Source organism: Ovis canadensis, chromosome 18, assembly GCF_042477335.2.
Source record: "Ovis canadensis isolate MfBH-ARS-UI-01 breed Bighorn chromosome 18, ARS-UI_OviCan_v2, whole genome shotgun sequence".
NCBI lineage: Eukaryota > Metazoa > Chordata > Mammalia > Artiodactyla > Bovidae > Ovis > Ovis canadensis.
The window spans coordinates 41,662,937-41,686,768 of NC_091262.1; the positions used below are offsets into that span (position 1 = coordinate 41,662,937).

At 47.7% G+C, this 23,832-nt stretch overlaps 1 protein-coding gene across 2 annotated transcripts in view; it reads left to right on the plus strand.

Annotated features, from left to right (window-relative positions):
* The window catches only part of APBA2 (amyloid beta precursor protein binding family A member 2), a 129,805-nt gene that overhangs the window by 50,890 nt on the left and 55,083 nt on the right, over positions 1 to 23,832 (plus strand). For both annotated transcript variants that reach the window (XM_069559296.1, XM_069559297.1), the window contains exon 2: positions 19,582 to 19,635. The gene's annotated coding sequence lies outside the window, so the exon portion shown is untranslated. The remainder of the gene's footprint in view (positions 1 to 19,581; positions 19,636 to 23,832) is intronic.

Genomic DNA, 23,832 nt, shown 5'->3' on the forward strand with positions numbered 1-23,832 from the left:
CTCTGGGTTTGTACCAGGAAAGGGTCTCATTCTGGCTTCAGGGTGGTATGCTGAGCTTGGTTTTCTCCAGACAGATGGGCCCCAGGCACAGCCACCCACCACCAACCCCTGTCACCAATGGTTGACATGGGTCCTAGACCTTCCCCATGCTGTCCTTCTCTGTGAATGTTTGTTGCATTGACCAGAACATAGACTTGTAGGTCTTCCTCAGACCTTTTAATTTTATTATTTTTTAAAAATATTACAAATGTTTAAAATTTATTTATTTTTGGTTGCTGTGGGTCTTTGTTGCTGTACACAGGCTTTCTCTAGTTGCAGTGAGTGGGGACTACTGCCTAGTTGGAGTGTGTGGGCTTCTCATTGTGGTGACTTCTCTTGTTGCAGAACAGGGGCTCTAGGGCGCTCAGGCTTCAGTAGTGGCGGCTCGCAGGCTCAGTTGGTGCACAGCATGGGGGATCTTAATGGGCCAGGGATCAAATCCATGTCCCCTGCATTGACAGGTGGATTCTAAACCCTTGGACCACCAGGGAAGTCCAGAAATTTGATTTTAAGTCACAGTTAAAAAGACATTTTATATATCTATATATCTATTATAAATCTCAAACAGAAGTTACAGGAAACAATTTTTACTTTCATTTGAGGTGGTGCATTCTGTATAGTATTTTTGTTGTTGTTTTTCAGTCTCTCAGTCGTGTCTGACTCTTTGCAACCCCACGGACTGCAGCACACCAGGCTTCCCTGTCCTTCACTGTCTCTCAGAGTTTACTCATAGTCGTGTCCACTGAATCAGCGATGCCATCCAACCATCTCATCCTCTGTTGCTCCCTTCTCCTCCTGCCCTCAGTCTTTCCAAGCATCAGGGTCTTTTCCAGTGAGTCAGTTCTTCACATCAGGTAGCCAAAGTACTGGAGCTTCAGCTTCAGCATCAGTCCTTCCAGTGAATATTCAGGGTAGATTTGCTTTAGGATTGACTGGGTTGATCTCCTTGCTGTCCAAGGGATTCTTGAGTCTTCTCCAGCACTGCAATTTGAAAGCATCAATTCTTCGGCACTCAGCCTGCTTTATAGTATTCTACTTTGTTTTTAAAATTCTGGTTGTTGCCCAATCAGGGTCTGCCTGTGAGTCCCCAGCAATGGGTAAGCCACAGCTCTCTGCAACATTCATGACATCTTACAGGTGAGAAGCCTGGGCCATAGATGGTTACAGGTCTAGCCAAGGTTGCATCAGTTAACTTGCCAAAGGGCCAAGATAAGCACTCGGTCCTCTGATTCCCATCCTGTGGCTTTTTTTTTAAAGCTCTCATAATTAATTTTAATGATTGTACCATTGCGGCTTATTTAAATTACCCCAGGAGGAACATCACCTCTATTAGAGAAATTTTATTCTGGCTGCCCACCTGCTCTATTCACGGAAATGCATCTTTTGTGGGATTTCTTCTGGGTAATTAAGAAGGGCTGAGAAGCCAGTTTTACAGTCACTGATTTAACTGTAGATAACAATGAAGTTAAATAAAGAAGCTGGTTCTATTTGCAGGGGCCTATGAATGATCTGAATTAGAAGAGGTATTCACCAAAGCACCCCCAGGTACCTGGGGAAGGGTGCTTGTCCTTGAGTGACTCTGGGCCAGCTCCCATGTGGTGCCCCAAGGGTGGGGCCCTGGTGGGCATGGGTCACATTCCTGTTTCTCTTGGCGTTCTTGGGACAGAACTTTGCGAGTGCTGGTTCGGTTTGTTGGTGACTTGCGTGTCGACAAGACCCAGGGCTTCTGTGCACATCAGGATTGGAAATGTAACACAGTCAGTCTCCCAACAGTGCTGGGCAAGTGGGTGATTTCTCCGAGCCTTGGATCATTCTGTGCCCCTGGGCTCCTGGTTTTGGGTCCAAGGCGTTAGGCACGAGATAGGTCTATGTAAATGGAGGAAAATGGAAGTATTGTACCTCAAAACTCTACATAGATTACTTATTATAATGGTAAGTTAACAACAAATAAAGTAAAAGTTTATTAAGCATCTGAGTGTTTATTCAGTGTATTGTTACAACAACATTTTTTGTGAAAGTGTTAGTTTCTCAGTGATGTCTGACTCTTTGCAACTCCATGGACTGTATAGTCCACCAGGCTCCTCTGTCCATGAAATTCTCCAGGTGGGAATACTGAAGTGGGTAGCCATTTCCTTCTCCAGGGGATCTTCCTGACCCAGGGATTGAACCCAAGTCTCCTGCATTGTATGCAGATTCCTTAGCATCTGAGCCACCAGGGAAGTCCACATTTATTTGTGGTGTTTGTGATTTGGTTTATGTGTGTAAAAATTGTAAATAGAAGGGTTTACATTTCATCTGAATTCTGCTGATGTTGTACTTTTAAAAAGGTGGGTTATTTGAGTGTTTATGGCATCTGACTTATAGGAAAAAAAAACCGACAAAAAAATACAACAACAAAAAAAATGCAGCATGGCAGAGTCAAGCCAAACCTGTCACATGGATAGGAGTTGGGGAGTCAGGGCACCTCTAGAGCGAGCCTGGCTGGAGAGGACCAAGATGCAAACACCATTCTTACAAGATAAAGATGTGAGGGGGAGGAGGAGTCACATTGAGAAGTGATTCATTTGCTTATGGCTGGATTCAGCCAGCATTCCTTTAAATACCAAATCCCCATGTACGTTTAAAAATACCCAGCTGGCTCAGAAACATTGTGCTGAGTGAAAGATGCCAGATACAAAAGGACACATATTGTACAGTTCCATTTATATGATTCTTCCAGAAAAGGCCTAATTATAGGGAGAGAGAGCAGATTCGTGGCTGCCCAGGGTTGGGGATGGAAGTGGGGATTGGCTGGGAGGGCAGTGTTGCTTGGGGGTGATGGAGATGTTCTAAGACTGCATTGTGGCACTGGCTGAGCATCTGAATGCATTCACTGAAAATCCTCACTGCTTATAATGGGTGAATTGTGTGGTATGTAAATTATACCTCCATGAAGCTGTAGAAAAACATGCATTTCAGCACCGTGGAAATTTATGGGGGTCTTCTCAGAGGAAGTAGGCTCTGAGCTGGATGTGAAGGATGGAGTGCCTTTGGTTAAGGAAGGACCACCTTGGAGGGACCACCTTGGAGGGGCTTCCACCCTGGAGGGGATTCCAGCTGGAGGGAATTCCAACTGGAGGAGCCCTGTCCTAGGGGAGGGGCGGGTGGGTGGCTGAGATGGAAGGAAGGAGATTGTTGCAGGTGAGAACATAAGGACACTGAAGGAATACTCACTAATTCTCAACCATGGTTGCCTATTCCTGCCTCTTGGAAAAGATTTCTAAAACACAGATGCCTGTGACCCATTCCTGAAGACTTGAATAGAATTAGTCTTGGGTAGATCTCAGACATAAGTTTTTATTTTATTCTTTAATGTATTTTTATTGTGGTAAAAGTCACATAATATAAAACATACTATTTTAACCATATTTAGCTGTACAGCTCAGTGGCACTAAGTACATTCATGTTGCTATGCAACTCTCACCATCGTCCATCTCCTGAATTTTCCACCTTTCTGTACTAAAACTCTATGCTCATTAAACACTAACTCCCCCTTCTCCCCACCACCTGTTCCCCTCTGCCCCTGACATCTATCACTGTATTTTCTGACTCTATGAATTTGACTATTCTAGGTATCTCATATAAGTGGAATCAAACAGTATTCATCTGTACCTACTATATATTGGAATGTCTTTTAAAGGTTGACTTAATAAGTGTCCGGCTACCCAGGTGGCTCAGTGGTAAAGAATCTACCTGCCAAGCCGGAGATGCGGGTAATGCAGGTTTGATCCCTGGGTTGGGAAAATCTCCTGGAGAAGGAAATGGCAACCCACTCCAGTATTCTTGCCTGGAGAATCCCATGGGCAGAGGAGCCTAGTGGGCTACAGTCCATGGGGTCACAAAAGAATCAGACACGACTGAGCTACCAAACAACAACAACAATGTATGTCCTGCAAACAGATGGTACCTTCTTTTTTTCTTCCCCCTGTGCTATACAGCAGGCTCTCATTGGCTATTTTACATAAAGGTCAATCCCAATCTCCCAATTTATTCCACCCTTTTCTATCCAAGTTCACTGCCGAGTGGGACATGACGTTTACCAAAGCATAAGGAAATGCTGGTCACTTGAGAGGATGTGGCCGCCAAGAGACCCAAGAACTGACCTGGGCAACCACCCGGCTCCATACCCCTCCCCACCGTTCCCACCTGGGAGCTGTTTCAAGGACGCAGCCTTGAGATGGTGGTTTCTGTTGAGACCATCTGGTCCATCCCCTGGAGAAGGGATAGGCTACCCACTCCAGTATTCTTGGGCTTCCCTGGTGGCTCAGATGGTAAAGATTCTCCCTGCAATGCGGGAGACCTGGGTTCAATCCCTAGGTTGGAAAGACCCCCTGGAGAAGGGAAAGGCTACCCACTCCAGTATTCTGGCCCAGAGAATTCCATGGATTGTATAGTCCGTGGGCTCACAAAGAGTCAGACACGACTGAGCGACTTTCTTTCCCCTAGATGTTAATTTTTAAAAAGTTTTAAAAAATGAAATGATATTCTGATTGTCATTTCTTTTTTCCACTTATCAACTGGAATCCTTCTGTGGACGCTTTCTGCGTCTCCTGTAGGGTTTCTGAGGGAAACATTTCACAGAGAAAAGGCAGGCAAACACGTCCTTATTTTACTTCACTTACCTCATCAGTTTCAGAGATGAATGTATTTCCCATGATCCTCCAGTATAATTTTAAAAATTTAAACCCTCATTGTGAACTCAGGGGCTTGAACATACTTGATAGATTTCAAACTGTTGTAGTCATAATCCTCGTTGAAGTTCAAATGGTCCTCCCTTTGACCAGTGGGAGTGTCTTCAGCTTGGACCTGGAGACCTCTGTACATACCCACCTTGGGATTCCCACCCCCTCATGCCTCTTTCCTGAGACTCATTTCTTCCATCTCCTGGCTGACATGACAATGATTAGTTCATAACCTTGGGAGCTCCCGAGGTGTAAGAGGAACCAGCCTCCCCTCGTACAGAGGAAGTGCAGGGACAGACCAAGAAAGAGGCAAACACTCCAGGTGTGCAGGAGGCAGGTTTAACAACATGGGAATTGTCACAGGAGGCTTGTCCTAGGCGGCTGAAAATCAGTAGATCTCCACACTTGCCCACCCAAACCTTCAAGTTTGTATGGGGGCCCTCGAGGAGTTCACTCAGGGGTACGGACCAGATGGTCTCAACAGAAACCACCATCTCAAGGCTGCGTCCTTGAAACAGCTCCCAGGTGGAAACAGGGGAGAGGTACGGAGCTGGGCGGTTGCCCCAGGTCAGTTCTTGCGTCTCTTGGCGGCCACATCTTCTCATTGTCCTCCTCTAGCATTTACTTATGCTTTAGTAAACGTTGCGTCCCACAGGGTAGTGAACTTGGATAATTGCCATTTTCACAGTCATCCTCGATATAGACTAAGGTACACGTATGTCTGGAGAGTAAGTTCATCACTGTTCAGGGAAGTTCAGAATCATTCAAGCTGCTCTCATGAACAGGCTCCTTCTGTGGGACTATATATCCCTGCATTTAAATGGTAGATTTGGAGACTTCCCTGCTGGTCTACTGGCTAAGACTCCATGTTCCCAATGCAGGGGGCCCGGGTTCAATCACTGGTCAGGGAACTAGATCCCACATGCCACAACTAAGACCCAGCCTGCCAAATAAATAAATAGTAGATTTAGAAGTAAACAGTGAGGAAAATTCCTACCGGAAGGGTAGCATTAGTGATTGGTTAGGATTCTAGAGGGTGGCTATTAGCATGGATATTTTACCTGAAATGGTGTCAGGGAACTGGCCAGCTTAGCTCCAGAGGCTCATTCCAACAGTTGCTATGGGGCTTGGTCAGTTCTGGAGATTTTTGTCCTGTGACCTTGGTGAAAGTGGAAGTGTTAGTTGCTCAGTTGTGTCTGACTCTTTGCAACCCCATGGACTGTAGCCTGCCAGGCTCCTCTGTCCATGGGGTTCTCTAGGCAGGGGATCTTCCTGACCCAGGGATCAAACCCAGTCTCCTGCACTGCAGGTAGGTTCTTTACCATCTGAGCCACCAGGGAAGCCCTTGATACAGGGCTTCACAGAATGTCCATGAAGCGGAGACCACATGGGGCAGGAGGCATGGAGAGAAATGTGCTGTTTCCAGAGGCCAGGCAGCCACTCTCCACCCCAGACATACCATGGAGACGTGTGAAATATGCCCTCAGCATACCAGACTCTGTAACTTTCTGCGGCCCAAGCACTGTAGCCCATCAGGCTCCTCTGTCCACAGGATTCTCCAGGCAAGAATACTGGAGTGGGTTGCCATTTTCTCCTCCAGGGAATCTTCCCAACCCAGGGATGGAACATGCATCTCTTTCTTCTCCTGCGTTGCAGGCAGATTCTTTACCACTAGTGCCACCTGGGAAGTCCTTGTTCCCAGAATATGTGAAACGGTTATGAAAGTTGACGTGGATTCCTCTACAAAGAGAGCCTCCATAGGTTTCATAACATGGAATGATACAAACAACATTTGTCACCACAATGAGGTGAAACTCACTGTTAACATACGACAGAGAACACAAAGCCCCTTCAGCCTGGGAAATTAGAGCATTAAAGTCTATTCAGTACCTTCCTGGGTGAAAGGAAATACATAAAACCAAATTGCATAATTTCTAGAATGTGATGATAATGAAAATAAATACATCATCTAGGGGATGTTGATACAGCTTGTAGTTATGGCCTTGAAATAAAAAATAAATTAATGAATGAATTCAACATCCAACTCAAAATGTTGGATGAGATAACCCAGTAAACTGGCTGAGAGCAGACTGAAGAAATGAAATCAGAGGCAGAAATGTGTGAATTAGAACAGAGAAAAGTAACAGAACTGATAAATATATGAATCCCGTGACTTCGGTAGCCCAGTGGTTAAGATTTTGCCTTCGAGTGCAGAGGATGTGAGTTCAGTCCCTGGTTAGGGAACTAATATTCTACATGCTTTGGGGCCAAAAAAAAAACCCAAAACATAAAACAAGGCAACATTGTAATAAATTCAATAAAGACTTTAAAAATGGTCCACATTAAAAAACTTATTAAAAAACATATGAATCCCGATTCTTAGGAGAAAAATCAGGTGGGCAAACCACTATCTAACCTAATTAAGAGGGAGAGAGAGAGAGAATCCAAAGACACAAAATGAAACATGACAATGGGGAAATAACCAACAAAACAGAGCCTGTTAGAAAAATCATTAGAAGCCCCTTTTATATTGCTGTGCAAATAAATGTGCACCTGGATTTAAAAAGGGGTACTTTCCTAGGAAAATGTAATTACCCAAACTGACCCCAGTGGATAAATAAAGTGTAAACAAACCAGTTTCCATGGAAACAAATAGAAAAATCTCCAAACCTCTATAGCTTCACAGGAGAATCCCATCAAATCTTTAAAGAATGTGTACTCTCAATGCTACTTAAATTACTGTGGAGCATAGAAAAAGATAGAAACATCAAGATTATTCAATAAAAGAAACCTATGTGCCAATCTCACTGAGGAAGAGTGATGGAAAGTTCCTAAATAAAATGTTAGTAAGGAGAACCTTTTAAAAATGGTCCAGTGGTCGAGACTCCATGTCTCCATTGCAGGGGTTGCAGGTTCAATCCCTGGTCGAGGAACTAAGATCTCCGAAAAGTAAAATGAAACAAAAAGCCATCTTGGGACAGCCGATAGCTGAACTGGTTTCTCGTTTATCTTCACGCTGTTGCCACATCCACAGCACTTCTGATACCAGATGTGGGCAGTGTCGCCACACCGAACCACCCTATGCTACTCTAGCTGGGTATCCTACAATTTAACTCTGTTCTGGCACCATCTACCTGAGGGCGTCAGATCCCACGGGGTGAGGGCTCAGTCCTACAAGACTGCTGCTACTCCACTTTAGACACCAGCTCCAAGTCCAGGTTGTCGCTTGTGCTTCTGACTGATGGGCTATAAATAAATGTGAGGTTCCCATGATCCCCTTCTTGAGTTTAATTAATTTACTAGAACCGCTCACAGAACTCAGGGGAATACTTCCTTATGTTTATCAGTGTGTTAGAGGATATGATGCAGGATGCAGATGAGTAGCCTGAGGAAGGGAGGCATAGGGTGAGGTATGAGGGGTCCTGAGTGCAGGAGCTTCCTTCATTGTAGAGGCAGTACATCACCCTCCTGGTACATGGATGCTCTTTGAACCCCACATGTTTGAGATTTTTATGGAGTCTTCCTCATGGAGTATTTTTCTGAAAAGGTCTTGCTTTTTTAAAATATTAGATTGATTCCTTGGTGTTTATTTTTGGCTACCATCCAGGGGGTGTCTCTTTGAAAATAACCCTTTGTGATAGCTGAGTTTGTGTCTTAATCTCTTGCTGGGTTGTTTGTAGAATCTTTTGGATTTTCTCTGTGGACAGCGTGTCCCCTGCAAATAATGTCAGTTGGACCTTGTTGATTCCAACTATCATCCTTTGATTTCTTTTTGTTTTCTGATTTCTTTGCCGAGGGGTGACAGGACAGCTTCAGTGCAGAAGCGGCCATGCTCTGAGTCCTTGTCCTGTTCCTTCCTGGGGGGTATCCTGTGGTCTCTCAGACAGTAGGATGTTGACTGCACGCTTGCAGTAGATGCCCACTGTCTGTTAAGCATCCCTCTTTGATCCGTTCACAAGTCCCCCTCCCTTTAGTTATGATCCCTGTTGAATTTTATGAAGTGATTCTTCCACATCAACTGAGATGATCTGTTCATGTGCTGACAAACGATTGCATTAATAGCTATTCTATCATGACACCAACTTGACATCCCTGGGATATACCCATACTTCATCGTGATGTGTTTGCTTAGAAACTGCTGGGTACATTTAGTTAATGTGTTATTTAGGGTTTCTGCATCTGTTTAGAGGTGAGTTTGGCTATTGTTTACCATTCTTTCTTTGGCTTTAGTTGTTGTTTAGTCGCTAAGTTGTGTCTAACTGTTTGCAACCCCATGGACTGTAGCCCACCAGGCTCCTCTATCCGTGGGATTTCCCAGGTGAGAATACTGCAGTGGGTTGCCATTTCCTTCTCCAGGGGATTGTCCCAACTGAGGGATCGAACCCATGTCGATCCCTGCATTGGTAGGTGGGTTCTTTACCACTGAGCCACCTGGGAAGCCCAGCATTTCTATTAGCATACCCCACCTCCGGGGCTGGATGAACTGCTGGTGGGTGGGGGGCTGCTGTCCAGCTTCATGCTGCCTCCTGCCCTGGCTCTCTAGGACCTACCATAGCTGACCTTCAGGTGACCATGGCAAGCAATTCTGGGGACACCACGTCCTTTGGGTTCATGTCCCAGGGAGGCTCTGACTGGCTGGGAGACCCTGACTGGTTGAGGTCAGGCATCCTGGTCCCCAGTGGCCAAGTGTGGCTGTCTGGGCTCTGCCCTGCAAGGTGGGGACAGAGCATCACCAAGGGCGGGGCTTCTGCCTCACTTGCACCACCTCTGGTGGTGTTGGAGAGCCCCGATGTTGCACATGGTCCCCCTCACTATTTGCATTTCTCATCCTGTGCTTTTCCTCCTCTTGTCCTCAGGGGCCAGCTAGAGAGCGTGAGTGATGAGAGCAAACACAAATGATCCAAATTCTCAGGGGTCATTTTCCTGACACGTCAGGGTCAAAAGGAGAACGCTAAAAGCATAGCTTAACCTCTTCTGTCACCTCAACCGACAGTTTTCTCGAAAGAGGAAAGCAAGCTCGGGATATATGAGGCATTACTGTTGCTTCCACTGTCGCTTTATGACAGGAAAAGTGGTTGTTTCAATTTAAATGGATTTGGACATAGTTCTTTGAATGAGCAAATTGAGGAAGAGAGCATGTGTGAGATTTTGAATTTAAGCCCTTAGATATTAGGATTAAAATAAATGGTGTTGGGATTTCTGTGGTGGTCCAGTGGTTAAGACTCCGAGTTCCCAATTGAGGGGGCCCCAGGTTCAATCTCTGATCAGGGAACTAGATCCCACACACTGCAGCTAGGACCCGGTGCAACCAAATTAATTGATGAGTTAAATAATAAAAATAAAATAAGCGGTCTCAAGTCGTTCTATGGTGGTCCTTCAGGGACAGAATGGGTCTGCTGGACATGACTGGTCTGGCTGCATAACTGGACTAGTTGACTTTGACCAGCTCAACCATGTCTAAAAAGTGAAGTGTCCTTCTATCTAGCACCTACAGGGGAGAGAGAGTGTGTTGATGACCAGGTCCTGGCAGCCCTGTCCTTATCCAAAAGGCATGGGGAGAGCGGGTGAGGGAGTGGGCCACCCTAGTGCTGCCGACATCCCTGACCTTTCCTTCCCACTGGGGTAATCTCTCAGGCTCAGCCTCATGCTCTCTTAGCTAAAAACATCTCCCTATTTTAATATGTTAATAGAGCACATCCTTAGCCCCTTTCTCCCCTGCCCATGACTTCCTGTGACTCTCCGTCCCTTCTAGGGGGCTTTTGTAATTTCATTATGTCCCCAGAGTGGGCTTCTCTAGTGGCTCAGATGGTAAAGAATCTGCCTACAATGTAGGAGACCCAGGTTCGATCCCTGGGTTGGGAAGATTCCCTGGAGAAGGGAAAGGCTACCCACTCCAGTATTCTGGCCTGGGGAATCCCATGGGCAGAAGAGCCTGGTGGACTACAGTCCATGCGATCACAAAGAGTTGGAGATAAGCAACTAACACTTATGTCGCCAGAAGAGACCCCTTTCCTTAGTCACCTAAAAGGAAGAAGGGTGTGGCTGTTATGGTTTCCTGTCTTTTATGATTCATCATTTGCAGTTATTAACCAGCATTGACTTAATTCAAGTCTTTGGTATTAAATTTTTATTATAAAGCATTCAGCATACAAAAAGAGAATAATGTGATGAACACCTGTATATCCACAACCTACTTAAGATGGAAAACACTGCTGTATCAATTATCTATTTCCATGCCAACATGTAGTGGTATAAAACAATAAACATTTATTATCTTCACTATGTATAAAATAGTTACCTGATGAGAACCTACTGTATAGCTCAGGGAACTCTACTCAGTGCTCTATGGTGACCTAAATGGGAAGGAAATCCAAAAAAGAGGGGATGACCTAGAGGGGTGGGATGAGGGGGTGGGAGGGAAGCTATAGAGGAAGGGGATATATGTATACATGTAGCTGATTCATGTTGTTGTATGGCAGAAACCAACACAACATTGTAGAGCCATTATCCTCCAATTAAAAATAAATTTAAAACAAGCAAAAGAGGGGATATATGTATACATGTAGCTGATTCACTTTGCCATACAGTAGAAGCTACCACAACGTTGTAAAGCAACTATACTCCAATAAAAATTAATTTAAAGAAAGAAGGAACTCAGGTCCTGCACACGCCCTGTTCATTATCAGCAACTCTGCCCTTGAAACATTGCTATAAAACTCCTCACCAGATCCTCCCTTGGTTGGGATACACAGTTTTGAGGGCATGAACCTGCTGTGTCCCCTTTTGCCTGGCAAAGCAGTAAAGTGATTCTTTTCTACATCAACTCCCTTGTCCCCCCACCAATTTACTATCTTTTACATAGAGTTTGTGTGTCAGGGATCTGGGAGCAGTTCAGACCCCAGGCTCAGGTCTCTGGGCCCAGGGTCAAGATCAAGATGTGGGCTGGGGCTGCAGTCCTTGGAGGATCCATGTAGCTGTTGGCAGGAGCCTCAGTTCCTTGCCGTGTGGCCCTGTCTGTGGTGCTGCGTGGATGACCTCATAGCTTAAGATGGAAAGTATTAATGGTGACCAGTTTTCCTCTGAGTGAGTGATGTAAGAATAGTGCATACCTTTCAGGACCTGCTCACTAGAGATGGCCCAGGGGAGGTGAAGTGGGATCCACCTTTTGAGGGGATTGTGCAAGAACTTGTGGAATGTTTGAATCCACCACAGTGAGCTGTGCAACTAGAGCCCCTCCCTGCTGGCACCCTCTTGTCCCCACATAGAGGTAACTGCTGTGAGAGTTAGATGTTTACACTCACTGCGTTTGTCAGCGCAGCCATGCCTGTGAGTTTTCCCATCTTGCAGTATGATGTAACTGATATCAAAGTGTGTGTTTTTTTCTGTAGCTTGCCTTTTCTGCTGCATCTTAGGTGTGTGAGATTCACCCCTGGGAAAACGTGTAGCTGTCGTTTCAGACCTTCTCGATGGTGCATGGGGTTTCATTGTAGGAACGTGATGTAACCTGTCTGTTCTCCATTGGTGGATGTTCAGGTGCTTCCCAGGTTCTTGCTGTTACAGACAAGGCTGTTAGGAATACCCAGTGTGTCTCTACATGACCATGAGCCAGATTTGCCTAGAATATTTAGCGAGGCTGGTAATTGTTGCAGGAGACAGTACACGAGTCTTCCTGTTTTCTGAAAGCAGCAAAATTTGTTTTCTGAAGAGTGTCTCCTGTTGAGCAGTCCGGCCAGTTTTGCGTGTGTGTGTGTGTGCGTGTCCTGCTTGTCCTATTCCTTGATGACACTTACTATTGTCAGATGTTTAAAATTTTTGTCAGTCTGGTAGGGAAAGGGTCTTAGTTTACATTTCTCTGCCTGCCAGTGAGGTTGACCATCTTTTCATATATTTATATGAAATTTTATATATCTATATGTTTAATGTATTTTTATTCTGTGAATTAGATTCATGTCACTTACTCATTTCCTAAATTCTTTTAAAAATATTTGTTTGTGTTGGGTCTTAGTTGCAGTGCACGTGCTCTTCACTGTGGCACTCAGGCCACTCTCTAGTTGTGGCATGTGGGCTCTAGAGCACGTGGGCTCAGTAGTTGAAGCTTACAGGCTTAGCTGCCCTGTGGCATGTGGGATCTTAGTTCCCCGACCAGGGATCAAACCTGGGACTGCTGCATTGGAAGGCAGATTCTTAACCATTGGACCACCAAGCAAGTTGCCATTTTTGAATTCTTACTGATTTCTTAATGATCCTTCTTTGGGCTTATGTATTATAAATGTCTTCTCCTTTTCTTCCTTGCTGACATAATGTGGGAGCTAAGAGTATGGACGTGGGCGCTAAGTGCCGGTGTTAAACCCCAGCCCCAGCACTTCCTGTGTGACTTCAATCATTTTTATGAGCCTCAGTTTCCCCACCTGTAAAATGGGGCTGATGATCATGTTCACTACCTTGCAGTGGTGCTGGGAGGATTAAAAGGTCCCCACCTGTGAAGCATGAGTGCCTGTCCTGGTGAGCACAGGATGGATGGAATAACCCTGCTGCGCCAGGCCCCGTGGACCGTGTGGACATCCCAGCATCTTGCCCGGAGCCCTCGAGAGTGCTGTGTCCTCCTCTGATATGATTGCAGGCAGTGCTTGTCTCTGGCTCCTGGCGCCTGGATGACCCCCCACCCCCACCCACCCAGCATCCTTGAGCTGCCTGAATAGAAAATGAAATCCCAGCATCCCTCCAGGGGACTGCTGTCAGGGGATTGGAAGGCATCAAGTGCCTTGCAGCAAAAACAGAAGCCTCTTGCTTAGGAAGGAATAGTAGTGAGGAGAGCCAGGTTGACACAGGCTGGGAGGGCTCGTTCTAATCCCCTGCTCCCACCCTACGCCAGCCAGGGTCTGTGCAGACCTGGTGGACTGCTTTCTGCCTTGGCACTGAGTTCTGGTCTTTTATATCTTAGTGTCCAATTGTCCTTTTCTTCCCCAAAGCCAGGCAAGGAGTCCATGACATAGGACTGGTTTAATATCAAGCATCACTAGGGAAACGTGTCAGGATTACAAAGTTGTGAACACCCCTATCACGAAGAGCAGGGGGAGTTTTGCTTCAGTCCTCGGTCGCCATCTACTGCTTGAGGTCAACTTTATGGAAGATGAGGGTGCTGTTGGGTCAGGACATGTTGATTCAACCCCAGTGTTAACCGCTTAGCTTGAGACTGTATGAAGAGCTCCCAGGTTTATTTAGTAGAACCCCGAGGGAGGATTTTACATAAAGCAAACATAGAGAAAGAGATACTGAACATCAGAGCCAGGTTGGGTTTGCAGCAGATTTCTGGAGTTTGACACAAATAGAACCACCACACATCTTTGCTGCCAACTCTGCCTTCAGGGTGGTCTCTCAGGCCCCAGGAGGGGAAACAAAGAGCCCCCTTGGGAGAACAGTCCCTTCTCAGTAAACTCATCACATAGAAAGTCTCCGTGTTGGAATCTGGAGCAGGAAGTGAGGAATCTGGGGACAGAATGTTAGCATCCTTGATGCCTGCCACCTCCAGGCTTTGAAAACTAAACTTTCAAGAGTGGAGGGTGTGACTATTTTAATGGTATTGATTTGTGTGTTATCCTTAATTCAGTATTTTAAGAGGGTGTTTAGAAGCCACCTTCTCAAATAAAACAATTGCTTTTCAAACTTGGAGACCATTGAAGTTGGATTTCAAAGCCAGTCTCTTCCCCAGACATTTGTAAAAATGAGAATCTTAAGGTTTGAACTTTGATTCTAAAGACACAACTTCTTACCCAGAAGGAGCAAAATAATACCTGTGGGTGTTTCTATCAATAAATAGAATTATTAGAATTATTATTTGAAGACTTACCCTTGCATCTCTTTAGAGGACAATTTAAGATTTTTACTTGTGAACATCCCATTGGTGCCCATCCATGGAGCATCTCAACTTTACCATCACTCTGTCCCAGCCCTGAGTCCTCTTTGTATAATGACCCGGGCTGTGTCCCCTGCGTCCATCTGGCTTAGAGGACCTGGAGCCCCTCTCTGAGGTCGTCCCCTATTTCCCCACAGTCACTAGTCTGTGGCTGGTTCTTGGGACCCCAGTTCTTTCCCTGCCCTGTTATGAGACTGCTGTCCTCGACTGACACTGCCCCCAGGAAGCAGCAGATCCCCAGGCCCCAACCGAGCCCCACTTCCCAATTCCATCCTGTGGTTCCAGTCACACCCAAGGGGACACAGGCCATCTCACTGCTTACCCCAGGGCAGCTTAGCTGAGTTGCAGAGCCAGGTCCCAGAGGCCACCTTGAGCCATGGCTTACCTGCCAGATGCTAACCTTTGCCAGCTGACTGTCTGCTCTTTGAGGAAGCCGAGTATAAGCAAGTCCCGTGTCCACATGGGCTGGCCTGAGACAGCAATGCAAGTGTGAACCTCCATTCCAGGCTTTCCCTCATGCAAAGGTCCTGCTAGTCTTACAAACACCTGAGTTTAAGGGCTGCTGCAGTCATCAGCCTGGGACCACAGGAGTCACACCTGAGCTGACTGTGGTGTACTGTCTCTGATATACCTGATCGTGGCCATGGTGCTCTGCACACACCCCTCCCAACCCCCCGCCCAGGGTTTCCACTCAGTGTGGCTGGAGTCCTTCGTCAGCAAGTGATTTCTGGAGCCTGGGTTATTACTGCCCATCACATCCCACCTATTCTTCCCCACAGCATCCCAGGTCTCCCTCCACCTGGGTGCCCAGGCCCTAGCCGCTTACAAAGCCCAGTGTTGCCAGTTTAACTCAAGGAAATTCATTCAGCCATAGCTCACGGGTCAGCTGGAGAAAGAAATTTGATTCTGGGCAGTGGGTCGGTGGTTCTGCTGTGCTGATGTTTCCAGGCAGACTTCCCATTTCTGCTGTGGACAGGTGACTTCCGTCTCCTGCTCCTTGTCCCCAAGTGCGTCTCAGGACAGCTCCCAGGTCTGGGAGTCTGTGAAGCTGTGGAATTTGCGTTAACTTTGCGAGAAAAAGCTTATGAAAGTTGGTTCTGACCCTTCTCCCACCAGCACTGCCCTTTCTTGGGTTCCCAGGGCAGCCTCTCCTGCTGTGGTGGGGAGGCTCCTGTGGGCAGGCCTGTCTAGGGCCATGGCCATTTTCCAGATCCCCTTTCCCAACAGCCTGGGCCACCACCAGGCCTCCAGGATCTTTCTGGACCCGGACTCTCCCACTGATTCCCCTGCTGTATTATCAAAAGCAGCTGATCACTTCATCAGCAAATCTGTGAACCATCGAGTCTCAGGAATATTTAGAATTCGTTTATTCCCAAGTGTCTGGAAACGTGACATTTCATATGCCTTGTTTGTGTCCAATTTATTACCAGAAGTGTGCACGTGGAATCACGAGGACCCTCTGAGGGCAGTGAGGTGGCATCTGTGAGAAAATTAATTACTTCTCAAACCAGATACCAATGGCTGCAGCCCCAGTATTCACGGGAGGATCAAATCTCATGGTGTTTGAAGTCAGGCGGCTGAAGGGCTTTGGTTGGCAGTGTTGTCTATGCCTGAATTCTGCTGTGAGCTTAGAGCTGGTGGGTAGAGGGCCTGCCTTTCCTTTTGCACTGGTTCCGAGGGCGGGGGGCCCAGCCCCAGAGGATCCAGTCATCAAGATGTGGACAGGAAGTGTCTCCACAGAGTCTCCTGGTCTCCTGGGACTTCCTGTCTCCAGTCTCACCAGGGAAGCTGGGCTCAGGATGACCTAAAAACCCACCAGCCTGTGCCTTAACTGACCATGTAGACAGTGAGTGGCTGCGTGTTTTAATCTGTGTCCTGAGTTCCCAGCCTGGAGGTTGATGGCATGAGAGGATGAGGGGGTTATTCCAGGATTGGCTGTAAGTTACCAAAAGAGCAGATTCTGGTATTTCTGTCCAATCACACATGACCCAAAGGGACAGAGCAGGTGGCCCACGCTGGCTGCATCTCGAGGGGATGAGTAGAGACCTGGGACATGTGTTTGGTACAAGGAGGAGTGGCCGGCTCATACATACATGGCTGAGGAGAGCCTGAATGTTCCAAACCTCTGGGTTCATTCTGGCTACTGTGCCTGGCCAGGTGATGGGTGAACTAAGAGCAAACCAGGGAGGTGACAGTGGATGCCTGAGGCCTTCCTGGATGCCCCCACCCACGACTTTGCTGGACTTGTCTTTGAGATGAGCCGTCTATCGGGAGACGCAGGTCATGAAAATAACACAGCTCTGTTATAGCCGGCACAAGCCAGGGGCCCCCAGAGGGTGGGAAGAGGGCACTGCCACAGGGGAAAGAAAATTCGTATTTTCTTTAGAGAAGATGAGAAGTGGCACTGGGTCCAGGCTGTAGGTGACCTTGCTGCTAAGTTACAATGCTGCTGGGAAAATGAGAGAAGACAAACACGAAAGGAATGCTAATGAATAGCAGTGGCCAGGAGCCCAGAGCCCTGACACCCCACCATCCACAAGGGGTGCTCGCGTGAGGCCTATAAATAGACAGTTAAAACCGGATGCTAAATTGAGCTAAGATGTGGGCCTGCTTCCTTACGTAAGGAGCCGGGTGCCACTGGCTGTCCTTCCAAAGTGCTTTGACGGTTGGGTGTCTTTGTAGGGAACATTGGGGAGCAGGTGGGGTGCTCAGACTACAGGTGGATGACACTGCTCTTTTGAGGACTCACAGGTGGGAGGCAGGGGTGCAGTGGAGGGAGAGCTGGGCTCTGGGATCCCCCAGGCACTTCTGGGCCTGGAGGGATGGGAGATGCTGGATTTCTGGGTGAGGGGCCCTTCCACAGCCAGTGGTGTCAGGGATGGTGGTGGCTGGAGGAGGGAAGGGAGGGAGGGATGGGTGCAGGGGACTCCAGCCTATGCTGGAGGCTTCTTGACCCTTCTTTGCCCTCCTTGGTCACAACTGCCCAGAGCTGGGGTGGGGGATGCCCAGGGAGGACCGCGACCTTTCTGAGTGACCTGCTTGAGGTCACAGAGCAAACCTGGAACACACCAAGGAATTGAGGCCCCTCTCTTGACTCCCAGGGAGGATTCTTGCTGCTGGCCATAATATATAGTGATTTTTTTTTTCTGGCTGTACCATGCATCACATGGGATCTTAGTTCTCTGGCCAGGGATTGAACACAGGGCCCCTGTGTTGGGAGAGTGTAGTCTTAACCGCTGGACCACCAGGGAAGTCCCTGGACATGACCTTTAGTACGAGCACTAACCACCAAGTCACTTCCTCCTGGAGGGGTTGGATGGTGGGGTTGGCAGAAGGAAGAGCAAGCTGTTGAGGCTGCCGTGGCCCCAGGTGGTGTTCTCCAAGTTTTGTGGGGTTTCACCTTCATCCCTCCTGTAAGGTGGTTCCCACTGCCCCTATTTTACACATGATGGAGCTGAGGCTGACACTATGAAGGAACTTGAGAGGCAGCAGAAGCACTTGCCCTTGGAAAGAAACAGACGAGGGAGGCAAACATCCTTGCTTCCCAGGGGGTGCTAGTGGTAAAGAACCCGCCTGCCAATGCAGAAGATGTAAGGGACACAGGTTCGATCCCTGGGTCAGGTTGATTCCCTGGAGGAGGGCATGGCAACCCACTCCAGTATTCTTGCCTGAAGAGTTCCATGGATGGAGGAGCCTGGCTGGCTACAGTTCATGGGATTGCAAAGAGTCAGACATGACTGAAGCGATTTAGCATGGATGCATGCACAGAGTGGAGGCTAGCAGCTTATGGTCATGTGACTTGATCACCGTGTGGCTTGGTCACATTGTGGATCTTGGTCACAGCTGGAGCATCTGCAACCATCTCAGGGCTGGCCCATCATTTTCTTTTACATCTAGACCAAGGCATCTGCACTGGACCAATTTTGGGTGACCCCCAGAATCCCCAGTTAGCCATTGGCCAGACCTCCTGTTTTCCCCAAAGGACACCATCCCCTGACTGCAGACCTGGGGCCAGGGTGAAGGTAGACTCCCTGACCAGCACAGCTGTTCACGAGATGCTACCAGGAGGTGGGGTGCCGGGGAGGAAGCCGCCATTGCCATGGTTTTGGAAGGAACAAAGAAATTCCTTTATTACTTACTCTGTCTTCAGCCAAATGAGAGGGAGAAAAGGCATTTGGATGTGACATTTCAGACCAGGAAACCCGTCCTCTTGCCCCACCCCCAGCTCCCCATCCACGGTCATCTCCTGCCCCACATGAACGCCCATCCAACCCATGGCCTGGCGGTCCTGACGACTTTGACTCTTTGGCTTTCTTCTCCAGCTCGCACTTGCGAAGTGCCCTCTGTTAAAGGAGACCATGAAGCCTAAAGTCCTCTTTCCTGTTCTTTTCCTGAAACTATGCTGCCTAGGAGGAAGGGTGGGCTGGGAAGCGGGCAGGGGAGAGGAGAGGTGGCCTGCCTTCTCTCTCATTCCTTTAATCTCCTTTCATCCCCCTCCAGCCCCCACTTGCACACCCACCTCTTCTGACAGTGTCCCAGAATACTGCTTCTGCCAACTAGTGGGGTCAAGCTTTGTTGTGGGAAAATACATATTCATGAGGGCTTTGAGGAGCTTCATTGAAATGCTGACAGCCTCTCCAGCCAGAGCGATACATAAGCCATCGCTTTATTTGTCCAACACGATGTTAAGGCAATGATCATGTGATGAATGGCCAAAGAAACATTTTAATTATTTGTTTCAGGGTGATTTCTGATCATCTCATTAGAATTAGAATCAGTTCACTTTCCCAGGTATTCAAAGCCTCTCACTCATTTAAATTTCTATACCCAAAGGAGCTCTCTGTAGGGGCACCCATGTCATTTCTGAAACCAAAGTAATTTCCTCTTTTTTCTTCTGTTTTATTCCAGAAAGATTGCATCACCAGGAGGGTTTTCAGGACCTTACCAAACCGCTTGTTTTTGGTAAGAATTGAGAGGTTACCTTGCATTGTGTGTGTGGGGTTTGGCTTCTGACCTGTGTGAAACCGAATCGTTTTACTGGAGGGTTGCTGCAGGTGGAGCTGTACAGCTGTCCGGTTCTTCACTTCCTGGGTAGCTAGGTCTGTGTGTGAAGTATGAAAGTGTTAGTCCCTCAGCTGTGTCTGACTCTTTGTGACCCCATGGATTGTAGTCCACCAGGCTCCTCTGTCCTTCACCATCTCCCAGAGTTTGCTCAAATTTATGTCCACTGAGTCCATGATGCCATCCAACCATCTCATCCTCTGTCACCCCCTTCTCCTCCTGCCTTCTATCTTTCCCAGCATCAGGGTCTTTTGCAATGAGTTGGCTCTTCAAATCAGGTGGCCGATGTATTGGAGCTTCAGCATCAGTCCTTCCAATGAATATTTAGGACAAATTTCCTGTAGGATTGACTGGTTTGATCTCCTTGCTGTCCAAGGGACTCTCAAGAGTCTTCTCCAGCATCACAGTCCGAAAGCATCAGTTCTTCGATGCTCAGCCTTCTGAGCTCCGAAGAACTGAAGAAAATAAAAGACCTAGTGGAATATTATTGTATCTTGAAATATCATTAGAGTATCAATGATAAGACAATTGACAAGAAGCTGAGCTCCCTTAGTGATTGCATTCCCCCACCTGCAGTGTGCAGGACAGTCATTTAAGTGAATACACTGATTAGTGTTCTTTACAGAAAAGTATCTTTCTTCTTCAAGAGAAAAGTACAACAAGATGGATATTTTTAACTGATAGTTACACCAGAATGAATCTCTGGGAGGAGATCTGCAGAGAGAAGAGACTTGGGTGTATTTACTTTTCAACTGCAAGGGAAACATCCTGTCTGTAACTTTAGAATACAACTTCTCAGAGCATGCCTGCTGTCTTTTCACAGATATCTTTGTGAATGTGCTTCCACTCAAATAGAAGTTGGGGGCTGTGTTCTATTTTTTTTCCCCTGGAGAATTACATTCTGGGCCTCACTATTCCTATGACACTTATACAACAGGCCCTTGCGGTAGGAAAAGGTAAGACAGACGTGTGCACAGGTCCATCAGAAAAGACCATTAATATTAGCAACGTCTTTAAGAGAATTGGCACTAAAGGTTTTTTTAATTTTTCTTTACTTATTTGTTTTATTTTTGGCTGCACCGGGTCTTGGTTGTTGAGGGGACTTTCTCTAGTCGAGGCAAGTAGGGGCTACTTTCGCGTTGTGGTGTGAGGGCTTCTCATTGTGGTGGCTGCTCGTTGCAGAGCATAAGCTCTAGGCTTTTGGGCTTCAGTAGTTGCAGTTCCCAGGCTCTAGAGCACAGGCTCAAGAGTAGTGGTGCACGAGCTTAGTTGCTCTGAGGCATGTGGGATCTTCCCAGGCCAGGGATCAAACCAGTGTCTCCTGCATTGGCAGGCAAATTCTTAACCACTGGCCCACCAGGGAAGTCCTAAGCCACACTGAAGCCTGCCTTGTGCTTTACTGCCTGACCGCTGGTCTCTCTGTGGGCTTGTTCAACACAGAGAGTAACCCTTGGTCTGACCCTTCGCAATGTCCACCCCAATTCCTCGTGGATCATAGATGGTCAAGAAGTCTGTGATTGCATGTAGCTCTGGTTTCTGACACTTTTAGAAGCTCATTGTCCTCATCTGTTCAGTGAGGACTCATAACTCGGGGGCGTAGTCCTGAGAAAGAACCACATGACAAATGGTGAGGGCATAACCCATGAAAGCTCCCCTTGCTGCCACTTCCTTCTCAGAGGAGGCAGAGAGCAGCCGCTACGATTGCTTCCCCGCCTTGGTGTGTGTGTTCTCAAGCACTTGACACGCCTGCTCTGACACCAACTTTTCTTTTTTTTAAGTTGCATGTTAGGAGAGAAAAAAATTCATCAACACCTTTTTCTTTAAAGATGGAAAATGTTTCAAGAAAATAGCACTCTGAGCCGCTACTCAGAGCCCAGCATAATTTATGTGATTAAATGATAGGAAGTTAGCCATTTCTCTATGTAAGTTTTATTAATGATGTTCAGATGTAGCTAATTATATGCACTTCTAATTAATTACATGAGTGTTTGCACTGGCCTTCTTTAACTGTGTTCAGTGGAGTCCCAGGAGATGGTCCCCAAAATAGTGGCCTATGTTCAGATCTGACTGGGGACACACTGTGTGTACCATACCCCCACCCCCACCCCGCCCCTGCCCCGGGTCCCAGAGAGCCATATTAAAAGCCTTGACTAGTCTTGCAAGAAAGCAACTCATTAAATTCTGCCTAATGCATCATTTTCCAAACTTATTTATACCACTTGCACTCCTAGATCCACCAGAAAATGCTATTTAAAGTCAGAACAATTCTAACACCCTAGCTTGGGCTCAGACTGCTTGATAACTTATATATTGTTTGGTTTTTGTTTTAATTTCCTTTTAAGTTTTTTTATTTTATATTTTTAAAATTTTGTTTATGGTGGGTCTTAATTGCAGTAAACAGGCTTTCTCTATTTGCAGGCTTCTGTTTTTGTGGTGTACAGGCTCTGGAGCACACGGGCTCTCTAATTGTGTCACAAGGGCTTAGATGCCCCGTGGCATGTGGGATCTTAGTTCCCTGACCAGGGATCGAACCCTTGTCCCCTGCACAGGAAGGAGGACTCTTAACCACTAGATCACCAGGGAAGTCCCCAGGGTGTGTATGTTTATGGAGCCAAGCCTTCAGTCTCTCCAAACAACACTGCTGGGGTCTTCCCGTGGGGCAGGTTGTCCTCCAAAGAGCTGTGTTTTCATATAGTTGTGGTTGCCACAGACTCACCTGAGACCATCATGTATGGTCCTTCAGTTGTGTACACATGTGCAGGGAAATGTGGGGATGGCATGCCAGCCCTTCAGGGGGGCTGTCAAGATGAAGAGTAGTTCTTGGATGTGCCTCCCCCCTCCTGCCTGGGCCCCTCTGTGGCAGAGACCCTCACTTCCAGGGAAGGCCATGTCATTGACCATGTCCTGGCCTCAGGGTTCAGAGCTGGGACTCAGCTCCCAGGGAGGTCCTCCTGGGAGAGGCAAAGGGAGCCCCTGCACTCTGGTGATCAGCTGCTGGGGGATGTGTCTGGTGCTCTGGTGGCCACGTACCTTTGTGTTAGGGAGGTGAAGAGGGGACCCCGGGGGAGGTGACCAGTCAGTGTAGCTGGTTGTGCAGGAGGAAGTGCCTCTTGGCTGCTCATCTTGAAGGGTGAGAGCACATTCCTGGGACAGAGAGGGAGGGAGGTGGGGCAGAACCTGGCCTGACAAGGACGGAGAAGCAGGAAGGTGAGATAGCAGGGCAGACCGCCCTATTTAGATGGACATGGAACCTGGCAGGGTTTCACCAGGGGCCAACGCTTGGGATGAGTGTGGAAGACAGGAGCCAGGGTGAACTGGCCCTACAGACGCCTCTTGTGGCCCCGGGGGGAGACGATGTGGCCGAAAGAAAGGCTGTGGGGTGGAGGAAGGGCCCGAGGGGAACCTCTTGGGGAGGAGTATGCGGAGGGTTCTGGGGAAAGAGTGGTCAGTGAGGGCAGGAGGTGGGACCTCGAGGGAAAGCAGGTCACCTTGGAGGTGGGAAAGGATTGTTGGATTCCAGCTTCAGGAAGGATGGGGGAGTTTTTGACACGTGGATGGAAGCAGAGAGTCAGGCCACGAGTGGGGGTAGACTCAGTGTGAGCCTGAGGGGACCAGCCAGAAAGTGCAAGGAAACCAGGGGGAAAGAGGGGGCTCGGGACTCTCTGGCTGTGGCTTGGTGATGGCTGCCCAGAGACCGAGAAGGATTATAAAAGACACAGTGAATGTAGGCTTTTTCTTCTGCATGGAAACTGCCCAAGAAGCCCGGGAGAGGAGAGTGTGAACAGTGGGAACAAGATATTCTTCAGTGAGGATGGAAGATTATGTTCAGTGTGGTCCAGGGATGAAGTGGTGGGTGTAAGGACGCAGCGAGGAGGGTGGAGGGATAAGGGACTGGTGAGGAGAGAATCCAGGGGTTTCTAGGTGTGATCTTGTCTCTCTCTGGGAAGTAGAGCCAAGCCCAAGACATCAGAAAGGAATACCTGAGATGCAAATACATCCAGCACCTGCGTTCCTCTTTTGAATGAATGTCTCCAGGCGTGGCCAGGGCACTTTGGGACAGTGCTGTGACTCACCTTGGGTTGCTTGTGAGAGTCGTCC